The sequence below is a fragment of the Anabrus simplex genome, chromosome 2 (assembly GCF_040414725.1).
Source record: "Anabrus simplex isolate iqAnaSimp1 chromosome 2, ASM4041472v1, whole genome shotgun sequence".
Lineage (NCBI taxonomy): Eukaryota > Metazoa > Arthropoda > Insecta > Orthoptera > Tettigoniidae > Anabrus > Anabrus simplex.
This window is the reverse complement of record NC_090266.1, coordinates 908,874,484-908,899,179: the sequence shown is the minus strand read 5'-3', so window position 1 is coordinate 908,899,179 and position 24,696 is coordinate 908,874,484. Positions and strand designations below refer to the sequence as shown.

The following is a 24,696-nucleotide window of genomic DNA, read 5'->3' as shown; positions in this document are numbered from 1 at the left end:
TAAGAACCGTAATGGAGTCTCTGTGCTAAGTCTTGAAGGAAGTGTTTCCTCAGTCGTCCTCGGCCTTTCTTCCCTGTGATTTTTCCTTCCAGCATATCGGTATCTAAAATTGCACTGATTAAAAGATTTCTCTTACTACTAAACGCCTGTTTGGCAAGTGCATTCGCCTTTTGATCTCTTTGCTTCACCTGTTGTCATTACTGATCAGGCTTCCTAGATAAGTCGTTAGCAAATCCTCACGCCCATCATCTGAGCGGCTATTTAAAGGGCTGGCCCAGCTATTCCAGCTGTTAGTGGCAGAGCAAACAACAACAACAACGAATTCTTTTCACAATAAGTTCTAAACTAAACAAGATATGGAAACAAAATTTTGCACATACCTTAATGAAGTCCTCTAGTATCTCTGTAGGGTGTGTTAGATAATGTCACACTTTCCTGGGTGAATGGGAACACCACACTTTCCACAAAAATAGCATGTTTCACTAATAATTTTATTTTTGAAGCACACTTTGCATCTTCTGCAGGGGAATTTGACTATATTTGATGGTGGAAACATCAAGAGAATATGCTCTTTTCTCTTCCCATCTAACCTAAATGATGGATCCTTGGCCGGTGCCCTTTTAGGCGGCAAAATCGCGGGACGTTGACTTGGAGCTGATGAAGTAGATGCAGCTGAGATTTTGGAGAGAGGTGACTGTACTTTTATGTCGGGTTCACTTTTCCCCCCCATTTGAGAATGTCCTGGCGTTCCTTTAGATCTTTTGGTACACCCCTATTTGACTGTATTGTTCCACATACGGCAGTGTTCTGTTCCCGTAATTATTTCGCGAGTCCAATGCTATTTGTAATAATTGTCCATATAAACTGTATAACCCTGGCCAAGATTATTTTCAAGCAGCTGAAAAACTGTGCTTTGTAAATTCGCATCACTTGCATCATTTATATTGTCCCTACACGCCATGGTTACACTTCAGAACGCGATTATACACATGCTTGTGGAATCACAAACCAACTGCGCAGCTAGTTGTGCCAGCGCTAGACTACCTTCAGAAACAAAACAAAGAAAGTGCATTGGGAGGGAAAATCGCCGTGGCCATGTGGTTTTTGGTGAGTAGAAGCATTCATAAGGGTATTACTTTCATCTCTCTCGCCCATATTTGTGACCAAAATAGATCCCAGCTGCGTAGGAATGGCTCCAGTTCAAGGTTGCGCTTATCCGGGCTAACTCGGATATGGTCCACAGCATGGTCACGCGTTATAGGCAATAACTCGGATACGGGCATGAATGTATTAAGCTTAATGTTGGTGTGAATTCTTTCAGGATGTTTACTCACAACTAATATCTTGGTCTTCTCGACATTAATGTTCAAGCGTGAATCTGACAATGCTGATGACAATACATTCTTTCTCGGAGTCTGCTACAATTGCTATGTCATCTGCATAACGAATGCCCATTTACGTTTACTCCTTTGGTATTTGCCTTAAACTTATTTATGACTTCTTCAATGAATACATTAAAAAGGTATGGTGAGAGAGAGCAGCCCTGCCTTACAGCTTTCCTGATTTTTTGCTGCTTACTGGATACTTCCTCCAGTATCTACCGTTGTGGTCTGTCATCCATAGAGTCGCAATATCAGCCTCCTGTCTTTCCAGTCCAAACCTGTAGCTTTAAGAATTTTGAACAGTTTGTCCCGACTAACGTTATTGAAAGCCTTTTCAATATCTGTAAACGCTAGAAAGGTGTTACTATTCATCTCCAACCTCCTTTCTAATATTGTTCGGAGAGCTAAGATGGCTTGTCTTGTTCCCATCCCTGTCCTAAAGCCGAACTGGTAATAATAATAATAATAATAATAATAATAATAATAATAATAATAATAATACTTTATTAATGGTAATACCATTTTACATAACAGTAGAGAAGAATAAACAAAACAAAACACACTAAAAAGAAAGTTCAGTGGAGTATAAGTAGAAAAATATGTACAGATATATACACAGGTTATATTACATGTAATCACAGGAAAGTAATAGTCAATTCTGGAGATTATGTAAGTGATTTCTAAATTTTGACAATGAGCAGTTAAATATATCAATATCCACTTTGTTTAGAGATCTTGACATTCGTTCAATCGGCCCATTGAATGCGAGGTTAGTTCTATGCCAATTTGTAGACAATGTATTCTTGAACCTTGTGCGTCTGTCTGGTACATGTACGTTAATTTTTGCAAGGGGTTGTGGACAATTCACCAAGGAATGAAGCAATTTTAAAAATGAAGAGTGTATCCAATAATTCACGGCATTGTGACAGGCTATGCAGATTTAAGGACTGTTGTAGGGATGTATAATCAACATTATCATCTGAGAATCCTGCTCTAAATGAATATAAACGAAGAAAGTTATGTTGTACTGAATCTAATCTATGGATAGAGGTCTGATGAGAAGAGTTCCAAACAGGTGTACAGCATTCTAGTATAGGGCGTACCATAGACACATACAGCAATCGATAGGTAGCTAAGTTTGAAAATTCTCTAGAATATCTAGTAATGCAACCCAATCTTTGAAATGCTTTCTTACAAATATTTTCAATATGTTCATTAAACGATAGGTTATAACTGAGTAAAACACCAAGGTCATTAACTTGTGAAACAGGAATTAGAATGTTGTTATTACTAAATTTGTACTGAAATGATATTTTCTTCTTGTTTTTAAAAAACATTATTATTTTACATTTCTCATGATTAAGTTTCAACCCATTTTGAATACAGTACTTTTCCAGATGATGTAAATCTTCTTGAAGTTTTAAACAATCAAGTGGACAATTAATTTGCATAAAAAATTTTGCGTCGTTGGCAGACAAAAGCAATTCAGAATTCTTAAGTATATTTTTAATGTCATTTATGTAGAGAGTAAAAAATAAGGGCACAAGGTGAGACACTTGAGGAACTCCACTGGTAACAATAATAGGCGCAGAAAAATGATTCCTTATTTTAACAATCTGCAGGTGATTTTTAAGGTACGATTCAAACTATGAGAGGAGAGGCCCTTTAATTCCGTAGCCTGTTAGTTTTTGCAGCAAGATATCGTGGTCGACAGTGTCGAAAGCTTTTGAGAAGTCTGTATAAATGCAGTCCTCTTGGGAGTGGTTCTCTATTGCATCCAAGAGGAACTGATAGAATAAAAGAATATTGCTACAGGTTGACCGTCCTGAAAAGAATCCATGTTGCTCATCAATGATGATGTTTCTAAAGAGAGGTGTGATTTTGTCAAGAATTATTGAGTCAGAAATGTTGGCAATATGAGAAGAAATTATAACTGGTCTATATTGTTTTATGTCAGTTTTATCACCATTTTTGAAAACTGGACTAACAAATCCTTTCTTCCATTCCACTGGAAAAATGCCTTGGTTTAATGATAAGTTGAACAGATAAAAGAGTGCTTCACATAAAATAAATGAGCAGTACTTGAGCAGGTAAGTTGAAACACCATCAGGTCCTACAGTTTTCTTTAATTCCAGAGATATCAGTTTGTTGTAAATTTCTGCCTTACTTATGTTTATACAGTAGAGTCTCGCTCAACCGACCTTTGCTTATCCGACACTCCGTGTTATCCGACACTGGAATTCTTAATTTGAACTTTAGGTGGATGCAATTCTGGGACACGAGGTGTGGAGGGTGCGACTGTGGGACAAGCACTGGCAGTCATGCGGTAGGATTGTTCAATGTTGTATTGGTTGGGTGCGGATGTTATAGTTTTTATTACTCTGTGAGTATGGCAAGTAAACGTAAGAAAGTGATTGTTTCTGTGGAAGACAAGTAGAGTGGGTTAAATAGACTGGACAAAGAGGAAACTCTCCAAAAAATGGCTTCAGATGATGCTGTTGGACGTGTTACAGTGGGAGACTGGAGACATACGAGGGAATAAATTGAAAAGTGGTGCTCTACCAGAGCAAAAAGTCATGCACTGAAAATTAGAAAAAAACAATGAAAAATGTGAGTACGAAAAAGTAAGTGAAGCACTATTTCTTTGGTTCACTAAAAACCAGGAAAAGGACTTGTCAATATCTGGCCCCATTCTGCAAGAAATGGCGGTGTATATCCAGAAGGAGTTTAATAAAGGGACCCTAATTTTACTGCCAGTGCTGGGTGGCTTGATCGGTAGAAAAAACTGTGCGGCATTGGGCAGCTTAATATCTGTGGAGAAAAACTGTCAGCTAAATCCGATGAGGTTGTGACATTTAAAAGACAATTTCAAGAAATAATTCTTGCTGAAGGATTATCCGGTGATCAGATTTTTAATTGTGATGAGACTGGGCTGAATTTCAAGATGCTGACATCAAAACTCTTGCAGCCCAAGCCAAGACGTCTGCACCTGGCTACAGGCGTAGTAAGAAAAGAGTACGTCATCTACTGTACAACTGAATTAATAAGTCAATAAATAGAGTCCCGTAAAACATAGTACGTAATACAGTATAGCCTTCCTGTTTGTCTTAGTTCATTCTCAAAGTTATTCCGTATTATCCGACATTTTCGGTGATCCGACGTACTCCAGGTCCCGTTTAAGTCGGATAATCGAGACTCTACTGTAACTGATAGATTGACAGAGAAAGGATAATCATATGATATACTACTGCTATTCTGACAAGAAGAATAAACAGATGAAAAGTGATTAGCAAGAAGATTGACAATATTTTCTCCAGTATCTGCTGTAACTTCATTAAGATGCATTGTTGAAGGAATATTATTACATGACCCTTTAGAACTTAGATATTGCCAGAATTTCTGTGGATTGGTAGTAATACTTCATTCACAGTTGGAGACATACATTGTATAGCAAGATTTAGATTGACTTGCATTCATTTCTTAATTTCGAGAAATGCTGATAATCACTATTGAGACCTGATATTTTGTATCGCTTCTGTGCTATCTTCCTTTCAATAATCAGGGACTTCAAATTATGATTAAACGACTTTGGGAATTTGGGAGTCTTAAAATTCCGTATAGGGATGTAAAGTTCCATGCCATAATGTAGTACTGAATAGAAGGTTTCTACTGCTTTATCAATTGATACATTTTGAAACATCACCTTCCAGCTGAACTGTGACGGATAATAATTTAGTCCATTATAGTCACCATTTAAAAAGTCAAAATAAAAACTATCAGCAGGCAAGGAATAGTATAGCTCATTTATAGGTGAAGAAATCTCTAATGCTGGGTGGTGTCTATCGAGGGGGACAATGCTTTCATTACTAGATTTTACTTCAATGGAACTGGAGTTACTAAAAACCAAATTAAGAAAGTGATTCAGAAAATTTGGGATAGCATTAATCTGATTTAAACAGAGATAAGGAAAAGTGTCTATAACTTAAACTGGACTGCATAGTGTGGTTACCTACCGACATAAGGCCAGAAGATGTTTCTTCATTTACTATCCAATTAAGATGTGGTAGATTGTAGTCACCAACAATGAGCAATAAATGGTTGTCAAGATTTGACATAATTTTTTCAACAGCACTGCAATGTTTGAAATATTTTTGGACAGGAGAGTTGGGTGGAATGTATACAGCACCAATGATTAATTTTGTGGTGTTAAAAGTCAGGGACACAAACAACTGTTCAACTGTATTAATGCACAGTATCAGAGTAGGTTTAAACCTCTTGTTAATACAGATCATTACCTTCCCCCCCATGGGATGCCTTCATACTTGTTAAAGAAGACCTATCACATCTGAAAATTGAATACGTTTCGAGTCCGAGTTCCACATCACTAATTTCACATTTAAGTTTGTTTCAGTTAATACCATGAGGTCATAGTCAGCTAAACATGAAGAAATTTTAAGTTCAGTTAATTTGCTTCGAAGTCCATTTACATTTTGATAGTATCCTCTAAAGTGTTCAACTAACCTTTATATTGATGTCTTTGGTGCTTTCTTAATATAGTGTATCTGATCTCTGTGAAATGATTCCCTATCTACATTGTGTATTGTATTCCTGATATAAGTTATACTTTCTAAATCATTTTCTGTATCACTTAAGTTTTGGCCATTTTCTTAATTAGTTTCCCGAGAGCATTCTACTAGATATTCTATTGAGAAGTTTACCAAACTTAGAGGTTCCTTTTCTGTTAAGGTGTAGCCCATCTTTTCTAAAATCACTACTTCTAAGCCAACTATTACCATTGACGAAAAGGACATCTCCATTATGGCATAACCAGTCAAGAGTGGAGTTTACAGCATCTATATAGCGATAATCAACATCATGCCGATATAAAACACCACTGAGACAAAGCTTTGCCACTGGAAACCTCCTTTTTATTGCAGTAATAAGCCTATCAGTTTAGGCCATTATGTCACTAGGTGTTGAGAAATTATGAAGGTCATTTGTGCCAATATGAACTATCAGGGCTTCAGGATTTTCTTTAATACTGTCACTGTTTACATGTTCAGCAAGTTGACCCACTCGTATGCCTGGATAGCAGTATGCAATTCCCTCTTCAACTTTGGGTCCAACATTTCTTATCATCGAGTCCCCCACTATTACTGTACGGGCTTGTTTATGTACCGGTCGCCGACGGGATTTTTTTCTCTTTTCGACACTGCAGCTGAGTCATGTTCTATGATTGCCTCATGATCATTACATTCTAACACTTGAAAACTGTTTTGTGTCACTAAGTTACTCTTTACAGAATCTTTAAATGCAACATGTTTCCGGTTAGGCCTAACGTTCTTCGACTTAACCTCTTTCAAATAATTTTCGTATTGTCTCGGCATTTCAGCATTATTTTGTTTAAAGTTCTTCAATTCCAGCAGAGCATTTTCTAGATCCGTTGATAACATTTTAATTATTTCATCTTTGGATGAGAGTTCAAGTTCCAGATCTCATATTCTAAACCTCAAATGCGAGGAGTCCAGAGTGAGGTTATCGGAAGCGAAGATCGTCTACCGGATCTGACACTTCGCTACCAAACGTATTCTTAAATACGCACTCATAAGAAGCATTAAGACTATTAAGACTAGCATTACTTCCATGAATAGATCCATTGCACTTCATACACATATTATTACCGAACATATCACCACTCGGAGAAAAAACTAAACCACTGTTTACCGCCATGTTGCACAGAAGTTGTTGTCCTGATCGATTTGTAAATTTATTTTTTATTTATCCTGTTTTTTATTATTGATAGTAGTATTTTGGATGTATGAGAGATTTGTGGTTGTGTGATCAGAACATTCTACTCTACTTCCCTTCTTTGGTATCATAACCGTTTTGCTTTTGATGATGGAATTTCACCTTAATTATAGCATCTGCGTATCATGGCAAATAGAAATTCTTTCAATTTCTCTCCCATATTCTTAACCCTTTGCCCTTGAATATTTTCTTAGCCATAATGTCTCCCAACTTGTAATTATTTCAGTCAGTTTTTGCCATACTGGGAGATGTATTATGAAATGCTTATTTACATATTTACAACAACTTTGTACAAGTTCAAAATGCAAAAATATTGTACACAAATATATAAGAAAGACACACACAGGTTTTTCCCCCACATTTTCATCTGAATTTCTGGAGGGTGTGAGGCACAATCCTGGGTGAAGTCCTAGTTGCTTCTCACAGGTTTTGCAGAAGTGAACCATATCTCGCCTCCCCAGTGCAACTTTCCTGTTGCTGCAAACCTTGCAGTCCTTCTACTGTGACTTCCTTTCATGAACACCATATAGACCGCTTCTGAAGTGGAGTGTTTATCTGCATGTTTAGTTTCGCATATTCGTTAGTCTCGTACGTAATGGAGGTTAATAAATGGTATGTAAAAAATAATTGCCAGGACTGTAATTCTGTAACAGGCCTAATGCCATGGCTTACAAACCTACTTACTGACCCATAAGGGAATTTAGGCAGGCCTACATCTGTAGTCCACGATCTCCAAGCAGTATTAGAATTTTGTACATGCCGGTGATGTTCGGGTCGCAGCAAAACATTATCATCTCCCCCCAACATTAAACGCATCGCTGTCAATATTATCACTCAGATCACTTTCTGAAACATCACTTTCATCACTTGGCTTGAAACTTTCATCACTTTCATGGTCACTGTCCGTAAGATCAGTCAAAATTTTCACCAATATTTCATCCTCCAGCAAGCCGGGCGCCGCCATTTTCCCGCGATCGCTTTCCATTCAGCATGTTCATCACCAAGGAAATATTGTAATATTGTCTTCACATTCTAAAAGAAGTTGTCTGATATTAGTTCTCACAGTGCCCAGAAGATAGCAGCACTCATCCAATAATGAATAGAAGTTGTAACGTACTCCACAGAGTAGTTAAGCGACGCAAAACCATGTGTTGGCGCTGAACGGCAGCTGTCGACCTGTTGTCAACACGCGAGCAGAAAGAGTTAAGCAGTTCTCCAGGTATGTTAACTGGACCGGTAGCTTTATTTTCATGTAATTGCTGAAATGCTGATTCAAACTCCCTCCTTGTTATTGTAGGACCTTTATCATCTTCCTCTACTTCATGTTCTGGTTCAATACACCTTAGATCATTCAACACATTTCCTCCTTCATACAGTTCAAGGTATTCCTTTCACCGTGTACTGATGTCATCATTATCTATTAATATTTTCCCATTTTGATCTCTTAATATGGAGCTTTTCACTGTAGGTTTCCACTTTAATATTTTAATGCTCCTATACACTCTCTCCATCCTTCCTTCAACTATATCTTTTCTGATATTCTCAGTTACCTCGACCATTCACGCTTCTTTCGCTCTTCTACATAGAGTTGTAATTTGATTTTTTATTATTCTGTATCGTTCTTGGCTTTCTGCCGTGTTCCCTCTCCTGTACTGATTTCTTTTCGCTATTAGATCCAATATTTATCTGATATTCTTCATTTCCTTTTGTTAATTCATTTGTTTTTTGTACATAAACATCCATGGTTTGATGGTCTTTTAACTGGCTAAATCTAAAGGTTTCGCTTTTTCGTGATCGACTCTTTTCAGTTGAATACTGCATTTGGCCATGACTAGGCAATGGTCACTGTCAGTCCCTGCCTCAGAATAGCTGTGAATTGTTTTGACTTGATTGCGATATCTTCTCTTGACAGGGATATAGTCATTTTGATAACGAGCAGTGTCACCTGGGGCTTTCCAAGTGTATCTCCTGCATAACGGAACGTCAAATAACGTGTTTGTCACAATCATATTGAACTGATCGCAGAAGTGTAGTAACCTCACCCCTCGTTTGTTCCTGATACCTAGACCAAACTTGCCAATTCCTTCTCTGTCTGGTTGCATTCCAACAATAGCTTTGAAATCTCCCATGATTATGACATTATCTGATTCCTTTGTCAGATTCCATATTTCATCAACGTTCTCATACATTTCTTCTATTTCTTCATCCGAACTGTTTGATGTTGGGAAGTATACTTGAACAATAACTAGATTCCTGGAATTTGTTTTGATTGCTGTAACTAGAATCCTCTCATTAATGTGATAGATGTTAGTCACATTTCCTGTCCAGTTACATCTAATTAACAGTCCTACTCCATTACTGCCTCCACTTGTACTACCACTATAGATCATTCTAAAGTCATCGCTATAGAAATCACCATTTCCTGGCCATCTTATTTCACATAGACCCAGAATATCTAGTTCTCTTTCATTCATGACAGTTTTAGCTTCTTCCATTTTTTCTGCTTCCAGCAGCATTCTCACATTCCACGTTCCAATTTTCATTGAATCGTTTATGCGAGGATTTCGCTTAATGACGACCTGGGAAGACTCTTTCCTTCCCCTGCCAGATCTTGGGTTCCGTGCCTCATGATCAGTAAATGATACATCTTGCTGTGACAACATTATGGTTGTTCCAGCATTAACTGCGAGGTATTTGGATAAATGTTGCTCTGCCATTGGCATGATGTGGCAGGAAAAGGGATGTGACCTGGCGAAAGTAGGTCAACAGACTACAGCTATTGGACCCACGCCAGTGACAGAGCAACGGTTATCCAAACACCTTGCAGTAAATGCTGGAGTGAAGACTAAGCAGGGCATTATTAAAAATAAGTTCTAGAATTTTAGTTCCTAAATATTAAACAGAGATGAACATGAAAAATCTTATTTCTAACGTGACTTGGTAGAATCTGATAGTTATTTTAAGAACGAAACATGTTTAATAGCGTTTGTTTGTTTAATAGTGTTTATATTTATCCCTTGTTTAATAATGTGTTCTTTTGCAGGTATGTTGTATTACAATATTTATATTTAACCTGTGTGTTTGACAGGCTTAAGTTACACACAAGCATTAGGTTCACTTGCGTAAAGAAACTGATTGGTTTTCAATAATATCGTCACTGGAGATTATTAACAATGTTAATAATGAACTGAATTGTGTTTGATGTTAATGCGATCGAACTTGCAACCACTCATCAGGCAGGAAAGTTTCAATTTAACTTATTTATAGGTATTTACAGAAATGAAATGAAATGTCGTATGGCTTTTAGTGCCGGGATATCCCAGGACGGGTTCGGCTCGCCAATTGCAGGTCTTTCTATTTGACGCCAGTAGGCGATCTGCGCGTCGTGATGAGGATGAAATTATGATGAAGACAACACATACACCCAGCCCCCGTGCCGTAGGAATTAACCAATTAAGGTTAAAATCCCCGATCCAGCCGGGAATCGAACCCGGGACCCTCTGAACCGAAGGCCAGTACGCTGACCGTTCAGCCAACGAGTCGGACTTTACAGAAATAAAGAGTTTATTCACAAGTGTGAACACTGCTTTTCTTTTTTTTACGTCGCACTGACACAGATAGGTCTTATGGCGGCGATGGGACAGGAAAGGGCTAGGAGTGGGTAGGAAGCGGCCATGGCCTTAATCAAGGTACAGCCCCAGCATTTGCCTGGCATGAAAATGGGAAACCACAGAAAACCATCCTCAGGGCTGTCGACAGTGGGGTTCAAACCCACTATCTCTCAAATACTGGATACTGGCAGCACTTAAGCGGCTGTAGCTATTGAGCTCGGTCATGAAAGAATGTAAGTTGATGTTACAGGAAGCAGGTTAAGTACTGAGTTTTGCTATGCACTTTCTCTTTGAATCAAGCATCCAAATGACACGAAGAATAATAGGTTCAGTCAGTACAATTTACAGTCTACAATATTAAACGTTCACTCATGGTGATGGGAAGCTAATGTGTGTTCCCTAATAATCACGATTGTAAATGGTCACTGGTATCTTAAGGAGTTTATCTTTGAAAGTTCGTCGCTTAAGAAATGTAGACGAAGTTAAGGTTATTCACAAGAAAAATTTTTTAGAGTTTGTCACACGGTTGATCAGAGTACACGTTCTAAATCACCATGAAATATCACAAGTCCATGACACAGTGTTGTACGAAGAGTTTAAGTACACTATAACTTTCACTGTTAGAAATGTAAGTTCATTGTACTTTGTAACGTGTCCTAAGACATAGCGTATATCGGCATAATGTTCAGCAGCTGGCCTGGCATGCAGAGCTCTGGATCACCATCAAGTTCATTTGAGCATTTACTGGCCCTTTTATAGTACGATAGGCTTCGGCAGCCAGCACAAATCTTATACTTGCCGCTAGATGGGGGCTTCATTCATTCCATTCCTGACCCAGTTGAATGACTGAAAACAGGCTCAGGATCTTGATTTTCACTGGCCCTCTGATATACAGAAATGCTGTTGCTGGTGGGCTACATCACAATTTAGCAAATAACTTCTATATCCGTTGTCAAATTTTGATGGAATTTTGATATGTTATGGAGTAAATGAAAGCGCACATGATTTTTTGTTTAGTTTGCTGTAGCTTAATTATTTGGGGAGTTATTAAATACGGCAAGGAATCGGGTTATGTGGAGTGACGTGTCTCAACCTTGGCCAGCTGGTGGTGTTGATTACATCGCTCATTCCACGTCAGCTGAGGCAGAGCGATTGCCTAGCTCCATGTCGAAATACTTTGTACTTTGAATTGTATTTTATGTACCAGTGTTTTGGTCCAATTTTTTTCATTCCAAAATAATGCATAATTATTAGGAAAATATTTTTAAAATATTTTTCAGTTCAGAACCAGAATATGAGTTTTGAATATTTTAAATAAAATGCTAAGCTGTTATCTTATCTACAGAGGCCACTACCGCACTTCAGACTTATGTAATGTCCTTGCCTATGAATGCTTGGAGGTAAACATTTTAATGCTGATGTTTATGATTTACATGAAAAAATATTGGATCATGTTGATGTAAAATCTTTAAATATTGAAAAGAATGCTTACAACTTAAATAATACACATTTTTGATGATACATTAAACAGTTTTACAGTACTCCAGGGAACTTTACAGTCAACCAGATTCAACTCTAATATCATCTTGACAGTAGAGATGAACAGTCCATAAATGATGGTAAAGATAGTTATTGTTATCCTAGTGGTACCTAAGGAGTTCACCTGAAAGGTAGAAGCACTGTAAATGCACACTTTTGCAAATTTGAAAGCAGAAAACTATCTTCAGGAGTGTCAACAGTGGGGTTTGAACTAGGGTTGGGCAGACCGGAACATTCACTTGTTCCGCAACATTAGGAGCTTGAGGTGGAGTGTTTCGGTACAGAGTGCCGGGACACAGGACACAGGACTGTAACTGCGTCCTAGAGAGAACTTCCGAGAGGCAACAGTACATGCTCCGCTTCAGCTGGAATGTGCCTGAACCGAACGTGCTGTGCCAAGGCCGCACTAGATAGATTAGTTGGCCTTCGCTGTGTCTGCCTGTTGATTATATACAGAAGAGTTTTCCACCTATTCAATACTAAGTTGTATTTACAATGTTATTTACATTACATGGGACTAGTTTCAACCCTACTCTGGGTCATCATCAGCCATATTAAACATACACAATATTTTGATGAAATCCTAAAACATGTTTCTAAGCAGTAAGAATCTTATGAATATATAATTCACAATATGAAGTATGGTTGAATTAGGCAAGGGCTATGGCACTCAGAATGTTGAAAATTAAATTGAAATATTACGTGTGACATAGGTGAGCAATAAATAATACAAGTACACTAAACATGCTAAAAAGTCTGGAATAAAAGTACAGATGAGGTGCTCTGTGTTGTAGGTTAAAATTTTCAGTATGATTTTTGACTCGTGAATTTCCGTAGGTCCTGGTAATACATAACGGTTATGGACCGAGTGCTATGGTACTAAGAATGAACACAAGTAAAATGATACATACATAAAAATATACAAGTATGTAGAATGTCTGAGTAACAAAATGTGTAGTTGATACTCTCTAGAAGAAGAGTCGACTATACACTGTATCAGCTTAAGCGGAGAATTTGTTACTTTGCTTGGTTGTAGTTGATACTCTTCTAAAGAGTATCAACTACACATTTTGTTACTCAGACATTATACATACTTGTATATTTTTATGTATGTATCATTTTACTTGTGTTCATTCTTAGTACCATAGCACTCGGTCCACAACCGTTATGTATTATCAGGACCTACTGAATTCCATGAGTCTAAAATCATACTGAAATTTTTAACCTACAACACAGAGCACCTCATTCGTACTTTTATTCCAGACTTTTTAGCATGTTTAGTGTACTTGTATTATTTATTGCTCACCTATGTCACACGTAATATTTCAGTTTAATTTTCAACATTTTGAGCACCATAGCCCTTGCCTAATTCAACCACACTTCATATTGTAAATTATATATTCATAAGATTCTTACTGCTTACAAACATGTTTTAGGATTTCATCAAAATATTGTGTATGTTTAATACGGCTGATGATGACCCCGAGTAGGGTTGAAACTAGTCCCATGTAATGTAAATAACATTGTAAATACAAGTTAGTATTGAGTAGGTGGAAGACACTCCTGTGTATAATTTATATGCTATCTCAGTTCAGTACAGACCAACAACATGAAGTTCATAACCCTTGATTCCAACGGAGGGTCTATGGGTTGGGTGGAGACAGGTTTGTGGAGGAGGTGTGATGATCTGGATGATGTTTTTCTGGGACACACGAGCCCATCCTAACACGTATCCAAGATGTGGACGTTATTGGGAACCAAGTCCATTTCCGTCACCAGTGTTCCCTGATGGGCAAGGCCTCCTTCAACAGGATAAAGCACCATACCGCAGTGCCAAAATTGCGAAGGACTGGTTCGAGGTACATGATAGTGAATTTGTTTTAATGCCATGGACCCTAAATAGCTCCGATATGAAACCCATTGAACATTTGTGGTTTGACTTGGAGAAGCAGGTTTGTGTTACATCACCACCCAGCAGTATGCACTGACTCTGTTTTATCTGTTGGTCAATGAACTGTGAGGTTCATTTAACCCCTCAGTAGTGCGGACAATTTAAGTGCTGCATTACCCAGCAAACGCAGGTGATTTAGATGTGTACACTATGAAAATCTTGCGGTCTCTTCAAAAGCTCTCCATTGCTATCATATTGCTCAGATTATTTCGAAATGTTTGCAGTAGATACTCAATAGAATGTAGTTTATGGTCATGTATTTTATATTCCTTAAGCCTGTTGGTACACCATAAATTTTTGGTCAAATTCAAGACTTCACAAGTTTGTCAGAAGTCTTTGGAAGTCTTCAAAAGTCTTGCATTTTCTAATCGGTCAAAGAATTGCGAAGTCCCTGACAGGATTGAGCATAGGAATTCGAGTATTAAAGGTGCACACTAGGCATGCTGGGATTGCTGGGAATTAGAACAATAAAAATGTCTTCGTCTTCATAGGAGAGGGATGTTCTTTGTGTATTAATTTGGTAAGTATGAGGCACATCCTTGCCTATATTCACTGGGCTCAATTGAGTACCACAATAAAATGAAGAAAACAGCAGCATACAAGGAGATTGCAAGAAAAATTATCAAGAACATGGACAGCTCTTATGTTTATTGCCATCCGGTAAGTAAACACTATCAGCGATGTTCAATTTATGACTGTCTTTGTATATTATTATTATTATTATTATTATTATTATTATTATTATTATTATTATTATTATTATTATTATTATTGAATTCCTAATATGTTTTAATATAATAATGTATGAATTTCCATTGCATTGCTATAATTTTTTCAATTCATGTGAGTAAATGCAATATAATATAACATCTGCAGATGATGTTATGGCAGTAAATATATTGCAAAAATTATGTTGCAGGTAACCACGTTGATCTTTTTCCTATGTAAATGGTGCTTTATCGCCTGTTTCTCTTCTTTTTTAAGAATATATCCCACTTGCTAGTTCAAGAACCACAAATGCTGTGCTTGCCTTTCCTCCATTTTAAAACAAAATGCTATCAAACCTTGACATATTTTTTTCAAATCTTGTCAGTGTTGGACAATCATATGAGAAGATTTGACAATTTTTCTTATGAATTATTGAACTAAAAGAAAACTTTGATTGTGATAACGGGCATTACACTAACGGGGAAGAGACCTGTTATATTTTAGACAGAATTATAGTGGCATTATTGTTTTTGCAAGGGTTGTTTCAGAATGCAGTGAAAACTAGCATTAACATTACCTCAGAAACTTTATTTGGAAAAACTGATGACAATAGTTCAAAGATTCATTTAGCACAAATCCCAGGTTAATGGGGAGTTAGTTTATGAGAAAGAGGCCATGAATTCTGAACTGTTTAATCGTTGCTTACCTTTTACATGTATCTTCCATAGGTTTGGCTAGACCTCAGTCATCTGCATGTGGCCAATCATGCTTTCTTGAGCAGTGCTGTGTCTCCTCCCTTGTGTTGTCTTTGACAGCAATATGGCCACTGGAAGATGAGAAGAAACTACAGTATGATCCATTACTTATTTTATGTAATTTCACATGCTTCTGGGAATTAATATGCAGCCATAGTCTAAGGCTTGCACTGCAACTGGACCAAGAACTCTTGCTGTATATCCAGAAAGCAGTCCAGCATTATTGTGTATGGGCTCTCGTCTATTGGAAGCGGAAACCTGCAAAAAGCTGCGATGACGAATTCATGCGAACACGCACGAAAACGGTCGAACGATCTAAACTGCTGAATTCAAGTGAGACTACGTCCATTGGATCCGGTGTTGTTCGTCAGTGAATGCACAAACAACTGCGAACTCTCCAGGTTGGTTTGGATTTTTTGGCCGAAAAGCTGCGCTTTTTCATCAGTGCTGAAAAGTTGATACTTTTGGTACAGGATGGGAACTATTTGTGGGACAAGCATTGGTCTAATTACCACATGCGGGATGTATAGATGTTGTTATGGAGTGAGGTGGCGAGAAAAATGGGTGAACCAGGTAAATTTAATTCTGTATAGTTTATACATTTTATAACAGTTTACATGATTCTTATATCTGAAGATTCTTTACAACACAAGTTCAAAGTGTAATTTTAATTTAAAAACTCGAGCAATATTTATATTTTCCCGTCCGATCACGTCATACCTACGTCTGATTATTTTTTGTAGAATATGTTCTAAAAGTGTTGTATATAATAAATCATTGCCTCCAGTGTTCGAATTATAGTAAATAAAGATGAAGTTTCTCATTTCAGATAAATGTTACTATTCTCTGACTTGACAATAAAACTCCACACATACTCCGAAGTGCTGTGGCTGCTCGAGCCAAGCTTTATCGCTCTGATGAGAGAGAGAAATTTTCGCTATTTCTATTACCTCTCGCTGTTACAAAACATGCTCTGGATTAAGAAAAGATTTCCTTTGGGAATTAGGAAATGAATGTTAAAATTGGAAAAATTAAGCAGAAGGGGAGAAATTCTCCAGTTTCCCATTTCAAAATGAACATTGCTTACCTCAAAGTTACAACTAGACGTTTTTCAGGTGAAACAGTTTCTCGAAAGTTACTGTACTTCTTTAACTAATATTGTACTTTCTGTAAAATGTATCGGAATGTTTCACATGCCATGCGAATATAACCAAAGTACTGTCTTTCGTTCTTTTCCAGATCGGCCCATATATGTGAAAATTCACCAAACATTTGTCTTTTCGATATCATCATTTACCCACTTCCTTCTCCTATCCTGAGATCTTCTTCTCGCTAGCAGAGGTGTATCTAAAACGTAGAGATCACACTGGGGTGAAATGCTGGCAGCCAGGAATGAGTTAGCTGGAAAATTTATAATGTCCAATAACGGACCATTTATATTAGTATTATAAATTTACTCATTCGGGACAAATATTTCAGGTTCCCTATGGTAATCAACATCTATATCATCTGATGGCCTGTCAGGCATCAATTTTTGGTAATGAGACAAAGTCTCTCATAGTGCTTTGGCACTGGCGATGGCTCCAACTGATGAGCCCAGGTATTTTGGCAACATAATGATTAGATATTTTGTGTAGTTTGCTCTTTCGTTTTTAGCCATCAAGACCACCGCCTTATATACATGCTTGGCCAGGCTTCTAGAAGATACATTACAAAATACCTTCTCCTAAATTCTCGAGTGCCTAACAACGTGGTTATAATGTATAGAATATTTTACCACCACCTCGTCTGATCTAGAACCATTCTGGATGTTGCAGTGTGTTTCACAATATCATGGTGGATTACAAATTATACATGAAGGTAACATTAAATTAATTACAGGTTCTTACATATAAATGTCTATATACAGTACATTCTTCATGACATAACCTCACACCCAATGCGTTCATTTGACTACGTAAATAATAATACAATAATACTAATTGAATATAAACACTTCAAAGCCATACATTACAAGTAATAATAATCTTAAAATAATAATAATAATAATAATAATAATAATAATAATTTGAGCTCGATACTTGCATCATTTACCCATGGGTGAGAGAATATTGTTTTCAAGTTACATTCATTTATCACACTTGCGTCAATATCCCTCCTATAACTTGAAACAATTTCCATAGTCTGTCATACTCCCTTGGTCCTCACTGTTGTACTACACACACAGACTACCTCAGTCACACAGCCCTCCTGTTGGCGCTGTCGAAGTCCACAGTTCCTGGCCAGGCGGTTCGATCGGAGGCCACCACCTTCCCATGGTGGGCCCGCTGGGTCCAGTCGACGGTGTCTTCGTTCCTGGTGATGATGATACACAGGTCCTCGCGTGGCATTCGAAGCTCCGCTGGCTTTCCCCTCATTCGTACCTTTGTATTCTGTCAGGTGGCACCCTCGTTTGTTGGTTGTCGTTTCGGACTCCATTGGTTCTCAGTCTCCTAGAGGAGGTCCCACTGTCTGTGTCATTGCCATCACTGCCTCCATCCTGTGGGACATCGTCTGAGCCTCCCCATAGTTCTGCTTCACACTGAACATCCACCCTGGACAGTTCACGGTGCCATGGAGCTTACTGCAGCTGTTGAGCGTCTCGCTCCTGATGTCATACTGGTACGGCTCTTTCACCGTCGTCTGGTTGTTCGGTCTCGGCGTCGAATACCCACAGCATTCTATGGGTGCGCTGAGTCCTCTCCTGCAGCTGGACTCGCTAGTCGGCTTTCGGTTGGTTGACACTGCTGCGCCCGCTGAATTCTCCCACAACTTCTTTACAGGTCAAACCTGGCTGCAGGCTGTGTTGTACTTCCATCTCCTATTCACGAAGTCCAGCGATCGGTTATTCGGCTCCCTCTTCTGATGTCAATCAAGTCTTGAACTGGGCCTCGATTTTCCCCTCGAGTTTTCCAAACTGGGCCTCGACGTTCTCTTTGAGTTTTCAGAACTTGGCCTCGATATTTTTAGACTGGGCCTGAATCAAGGAAATTAACAGTTCAAACATCACCACGGTCTTCTGGTCGTTCTTCATTTTCGAGTCCAATAGATTCTAAGAATCCTGTCGCAATCGTCAATGATGTAACCACAATGATGCACACAAAATGCTGTCAACTTATGTACGCTGATTTATTTACAATTATTTACAAATTAAATAAATGCACATAACCTTAATCACTGTATCACAACCAAAACACTTCACTCGGAGAACATCAACAAAGCCGCCATTTTAACAACTGCCTATCACTTCAACATGGAGACTGCAACCACTGCTTGTCAACTACCAACTTTACTTAGCCAATTCACATACTTCAAACACTTGTTAGCACGACGCACGTCTGGTCAGAACAACTCCTGTTAAACCATGACGCTTACTAAACAATAACTCGTCTCTACCATCTAGACCACCTCCTTATACGTAGGTCGAGTCATAAGTCAGCACAGAAAATCTAAGATATGCACTTGAGTATGATGCTACTGGATGGTGTATTTAAACAACAGTATGGGTCTAAGCATGCCCCCAAGTTCAGTGTGTGAGTGAGAGCGTCACAAAATGGAAGTCAACAAGCAGGAGCAACAATCGTTTATTAAAATAGCTGTTCTCCACAGCAGCTCTGCACGCCAATGCCATGCAGAGCTGTGGGAAGCATTAGGTGTGCATGCCATGCCCTATAGAACAGTGGCGACGTGGGTGTAGACATTCAAACGAGGTAGAGTATCAACTGCCGATTTGCCTCACCGCTGGCAATGCACAGTGGAAACCTTGGGTGATTATTTCGAAGGTCTGTGACCAGTGGAGACCTGTCCTTTGTATGTAGTCATGTGTGTTTGCTGTCTATACCATAATAAAACAATGTTTACCAATGGCCTGTGTTCTGTCACTTCCCTACGAAAATCTCCTGAAGTCAGAATTTGTCTTCAGGCACTATGCATAAGTACATGCCCTATATTTCCAAATGCATATCTTAGATTTTCCGTGTTGTCTCCTGTTCGCGAGAAAAAAATAGTTGCCATGACTTATGACTCGACCCTCGTATATATGCCTGGCCAGGCTTCTAGAAAGATAAGTTACAAAATACCTCCTCGTAAATTCTCAAGTGCCTAACAACGTGATTATAATGTATAGAATATTCTACCATCACCTCGTCTGATCTAGAACCATTCTGGATGTTACAGTGTGTTTCACAATACCGTAATGGATTACAAATCATATATACAGGTAAGAATAAAATAATTACAGGTTCTTACATATAAATGTCTTTATATAGTACATGATTCATGACAACCTCGCACCCAATGCGATCATTCGACTACGTTAATAGTAATAGCATTAATATTAATTGGATGTAAACACTTCGTAGCCATACATTACAAGTTAATAATAATAACAATAATAGTCGTAAAATAATAATAATGAAATTAAATGGCGTATGGCTTTTAATGCCAGGAATGTCCGAGTACAAGTTCGGCTCGCCAGATGCAGGTCTTTTGATTTGACGCACGTAGGCGACCTGCGCGTTGTGATGAGGATGAAATGATGATGAAGACGACATATACACCCTGTCCCCATTCCAGCGAAATTAACCAATTATGGTTAAAATTCCCGACCCTTCCAGGAATCGAACCCGGGACCCCTGTGACCAAAGGCCAGCACGCTAACCATTTAGCGATGGAACTGGATGATGATAATAATAATTTGAGCTCAATACTTGCCTTATTTACCCATGGGTGAGAGAATATTGTTTTCAAGTTCTATCTGTTTATCACACTTGCATCAAAGTGAAATGAATCTTTGTAGCGGATGCCCATCCTGACATCAACCTCATTGGAGGAGTTAATGAGATGAAATGATTGACGTGATATATAAAATATTATTGCAGCCAATGGCCATAAAAGAAATACATACAATAAAATAAAATTACATGTTAATAATGAGTGCAAAATGCATGTCGTGCATGAATGATCTCCCTCTATCGCCTTAGTCAGTACAGAATTGAGTGAGAGTTACTCGCCTTTATTACCACCGCAGCGCATGGTACCAATCATACAGTTTTCTGCACAGTTCACGTTCACAAGTGACTTTGTCCCAGATGTGGAAAGTCTTCTTTCTACAGACATGATGATGGAATCTGTGCACTGCGAATCTTGTCAGCGTGTGTCGCAGGTCATAGTCCGCATCTTTGTATCCTAAAGAAGTCATTGCTTCAGTTGCGTAGAATTCGAACCATATCTCATTTCTCTTGCACTGCAGCTCTTCTAACAATGTCTGATATGCCCTTGTAGATGGAAGAAACATTTTTTGCCTTTGTTGTTCTATGAAGCAAGTCTCTCTGACGAGCTTGTATGTTAGTCTAGATAGAATGAATTTAGAAACACACAGAAGTCTCTTGAGATATGATGCTTTGATCTGCTCGATCTCCGTAAGAGATATATGACGTGAAATACTGTGTGATTCAGCCGTCCCTTCGAGTGTAATTTTATGCAACCCAACTAACATGTCACACGATTATAAGGTGGCTATTCCCCTGCAGGCGTACTCTATTGCACTTATGTCCAGTGAGCATATATGACATATGATTCTGAACCCTAGTGACAGGTTATATCGTCTGCTCGCAAAACATGACGCCTTGAAATCGTGTAGAGACATCCTTTGACCATGTAAATATGTTAATGTGTCATGCCTTATGACCGGGTGTAACAAAGAGGAGAATCAATGCATTAAACTAGGTAACAGTATAGTAATTAATTCCTTAAATACCGAACCGGATGGTGTATGTGCTCTACTCTCATCGTTCCCAGCGATTGACGGAATTGCCATCGGCGGTTCGAATCCTGGCATCGTTCAAATATTTTTGCATTGGTATAATGTTTGAAAACGTAAACACAGGCCCACGTTTGCCACATTCAACCATTTGAACAACGCTGTTATTAATCTAGTGCCCTGTGCATCCTCCGCTGGTTAAGGCCTGAATGTAATCTCTGCTGTCATTTGGCATGTTTTCCACAGAGAAATACGTTGACATGCTCCTCATTAATGGGGAAGTAAGACAAAATGTGTACGAGGCACTACGTGTACCAGGAATGGTATCCTAACAGGCGACATCCGGCTGCTATGACATTCCGCCGTGTTGAAAAACGCCTAAGGACAACAGGCATGATTTCCAAGCAGCTACCAGTCCACGATAGGCCATTATATTGAGTGAAACAGAAGAGGCCATTCTGGAGGCTGGTCATAATAATCCACACATCAGTCAAGGGCGATTGCACAACAGGTGAACATCAGCCAGCCATCCATTTGGCGAATACTGCATGAACATATATTTCACCCATACAATCTTGAGCTACACCAAGTTCTCCATGGACAGGATTTCGAAGCTCGAATGGAGTTTTATTGGTGGCTATTAGGCCGGTTGGACAATGATGAAGCATTCGTATTACATGCCTTGTTCTCGGACGAATCATGCTTCCAAAATAATGGGAACAGTCGCCAAAACATGCACTCTTGGAGTTTGGATAATCCTCACTGGGTGCGGCAGGCAGCCCATCAAGTATGATGGGGAGTGAATGTGTGGTGTGGAATCTTGGGAGATCGCCTGATTGGACCTTATTTCTTTGAGGGCCATTTGGACGGACCCACGCTACTCCCACTGCTGCTGAAGGATGTGCCTTTGCGCGATTGTTTGACGATGTGGTTGTAACAGGATGGAGCTCCACCACATTCCACATTACCCATTCGTAATCATCTGAACGAGGAACTTCCAGGGCAATGGATAGGATGAGGTGGGCCTGTTTCTTAGCCGGCCAGATCACCGGATTTAATGCCATTAGATTTTTTCTTGTGGGGGCATTTGAAGAACGTCGTTTACACGCCTGGCCCGAATGTGCATAAACCAAAACGGTCATCACATTGAGCATGTGCGGAGATAAAACATTGTCAGGGCAGTTGTGTTCCTATTATTTCCGGTCCGTATGTGTCCGGGCTGCTAACTAATCGGCCTTTCTTAGGGCCACAAACACATTCATTCACACACAATTTGCATGAAAGCTGTTATTGAACATATATGACTTGTGGTACGTATTAAACAAATATTTCAAAAATATGGAATCTTCTCCCCGGACTCAAACCTCCTACCTGTGACTGAATCACACGGTATGATAGTAGGGAGAGGGTGAAACCTGGTACCGGCAAATGGCCTACTCCTGCCAGTTTACACCAAGGGCTCTGCTCAAGGCTGTACGGCACCGTCCAATGGACGAATCACGAACAACATTGTCGTATGTCGTCACTCCATATGAGCATTTTGGAGAGGTTTGTAATTTAATCCAGGCTTTTGACACTCAATCTAGTTTTTACCTTGCTTTTGATGGTGAAATTTTTTTCTACCAATGGTACTCAAACTAGTTTACCATGGTGTCAGGCCAGGTACAGACTTCACACCTGAACGATCATTGCTACCCAGTGGGCTGATAGTTGATGTTGTACTGACAAACTCAGAGGACTATTGGTACCTATTCCTCCAATGATATGAGTATAACTGCTAATTGCTTTTTAAGATATACCACGGGTAAGTGTGAATTAATTTATTAATTTATTTATTAACTTGTGAACTTATTAACTTATTAATTTATTATTTATTGTAATGTTTATACACGTAACTGATTGAGGATATGTTAATGAGAGCAATGTTCTCTTATCGGCCTAATTTATTTGTTAGTTATAAGCAATTTTCAGCTAGTTTCTGCTGACTTTCGAACTGTAAACCAGCCAACAGTCAACAGAATAATTAGAAGGATATCTATACTGACTGCCAGGAAAAGTCCACAGTTTGTCAAATTTTTACAAGCTGAAAATCTCTTCCTTATCGACCACCATGATTGAGCAAAAAATCACGTAATAACTAAAAATGCTTTACGGCAGCCACTGTTGTCATGTTTTTATTATGATTATTATTACAGACATATTTACCAACCTAGAATACCCTTTATAATATCTCCACATTACAAAGACTATTTTAGCCAAAGTCGACTTTGGAAAAAGTAGCGTCTATGAAACAGACTTGGAGCAAAGTTAGACTTCCTATCAAAGTAGACTTCGTAAAGTATCCGCTCAAGTCTTGTTCTTGAATGTGATAAGTGCTAAATGACGTCTTTGCAATGCGGCGCCATACTTAGACATTGTTTAAGCGTAAACATCGTCTAAATACCGTTTCTGCAATCGGCCCTAAATGATATGTTTATTTCAATGTAGGGACGTAATGCAAATTTAGGTATAATATGAATAAACAAAGAGGGTTATAAGAGCAGCAATTAAATTTTTTAACAAAATCTTTAACGGACACACCAATCTGTAACATTCCAATGTTAGTACATCTGCAACTTGCATAGCAGACAACAACAGTTGGTGGCATTGCTCCTCCTCTCATTCAGAATGCTGTTAACATTATGCATTACAAACCTAATATTATTGCAACCCAACATATTTCCTTTAATAACAGTACAATGCAAATTTCCGATATGCCTAACCCAGCAGTTAAAATGGCAGTACATAATCTAAACCCTAATCTCATAATGTATACCAATGGATCTAAAAATAACGAAGGCACAGGTGCCCCAAATCGTAACGACAATGAACAGTTTATCCTTCCTAAAAATGCCTCAATTTTTTAAAAACATTTTTTCCCCCCAAGCTGCCTCAATATTTACTGCAGAGGCTTTTGCTGTAAGGCAGGCTATACTCTACATAAAACATCAATCAATCAATCAATCACTACTGATCTGCATTTATTAATTTATTTATTAACTTGTGAACTTATTAACTGCCCAGGTGGCAGATTCCCTATCTGTTGTTTTCCTAGCCTTTTCTAAAATGATTGCAAAGAAACTGGAAATTTATTGAACATCTC

General features: G+C 38.6%; 1 protein-coding gene across 6 annotated transcripts in view; it reads left to right on the top strand.

Moving 5' to 3' along the window:
• The window catches only part of LOC136863178 (general transcription factor IIH subunit 1), a 506,000-nt gene that overhangs the window by 394,613 nt on the left and 86,691 nt on the right, over positions 1-24,696 (top strand). The window lies entirely within an intron of this gene.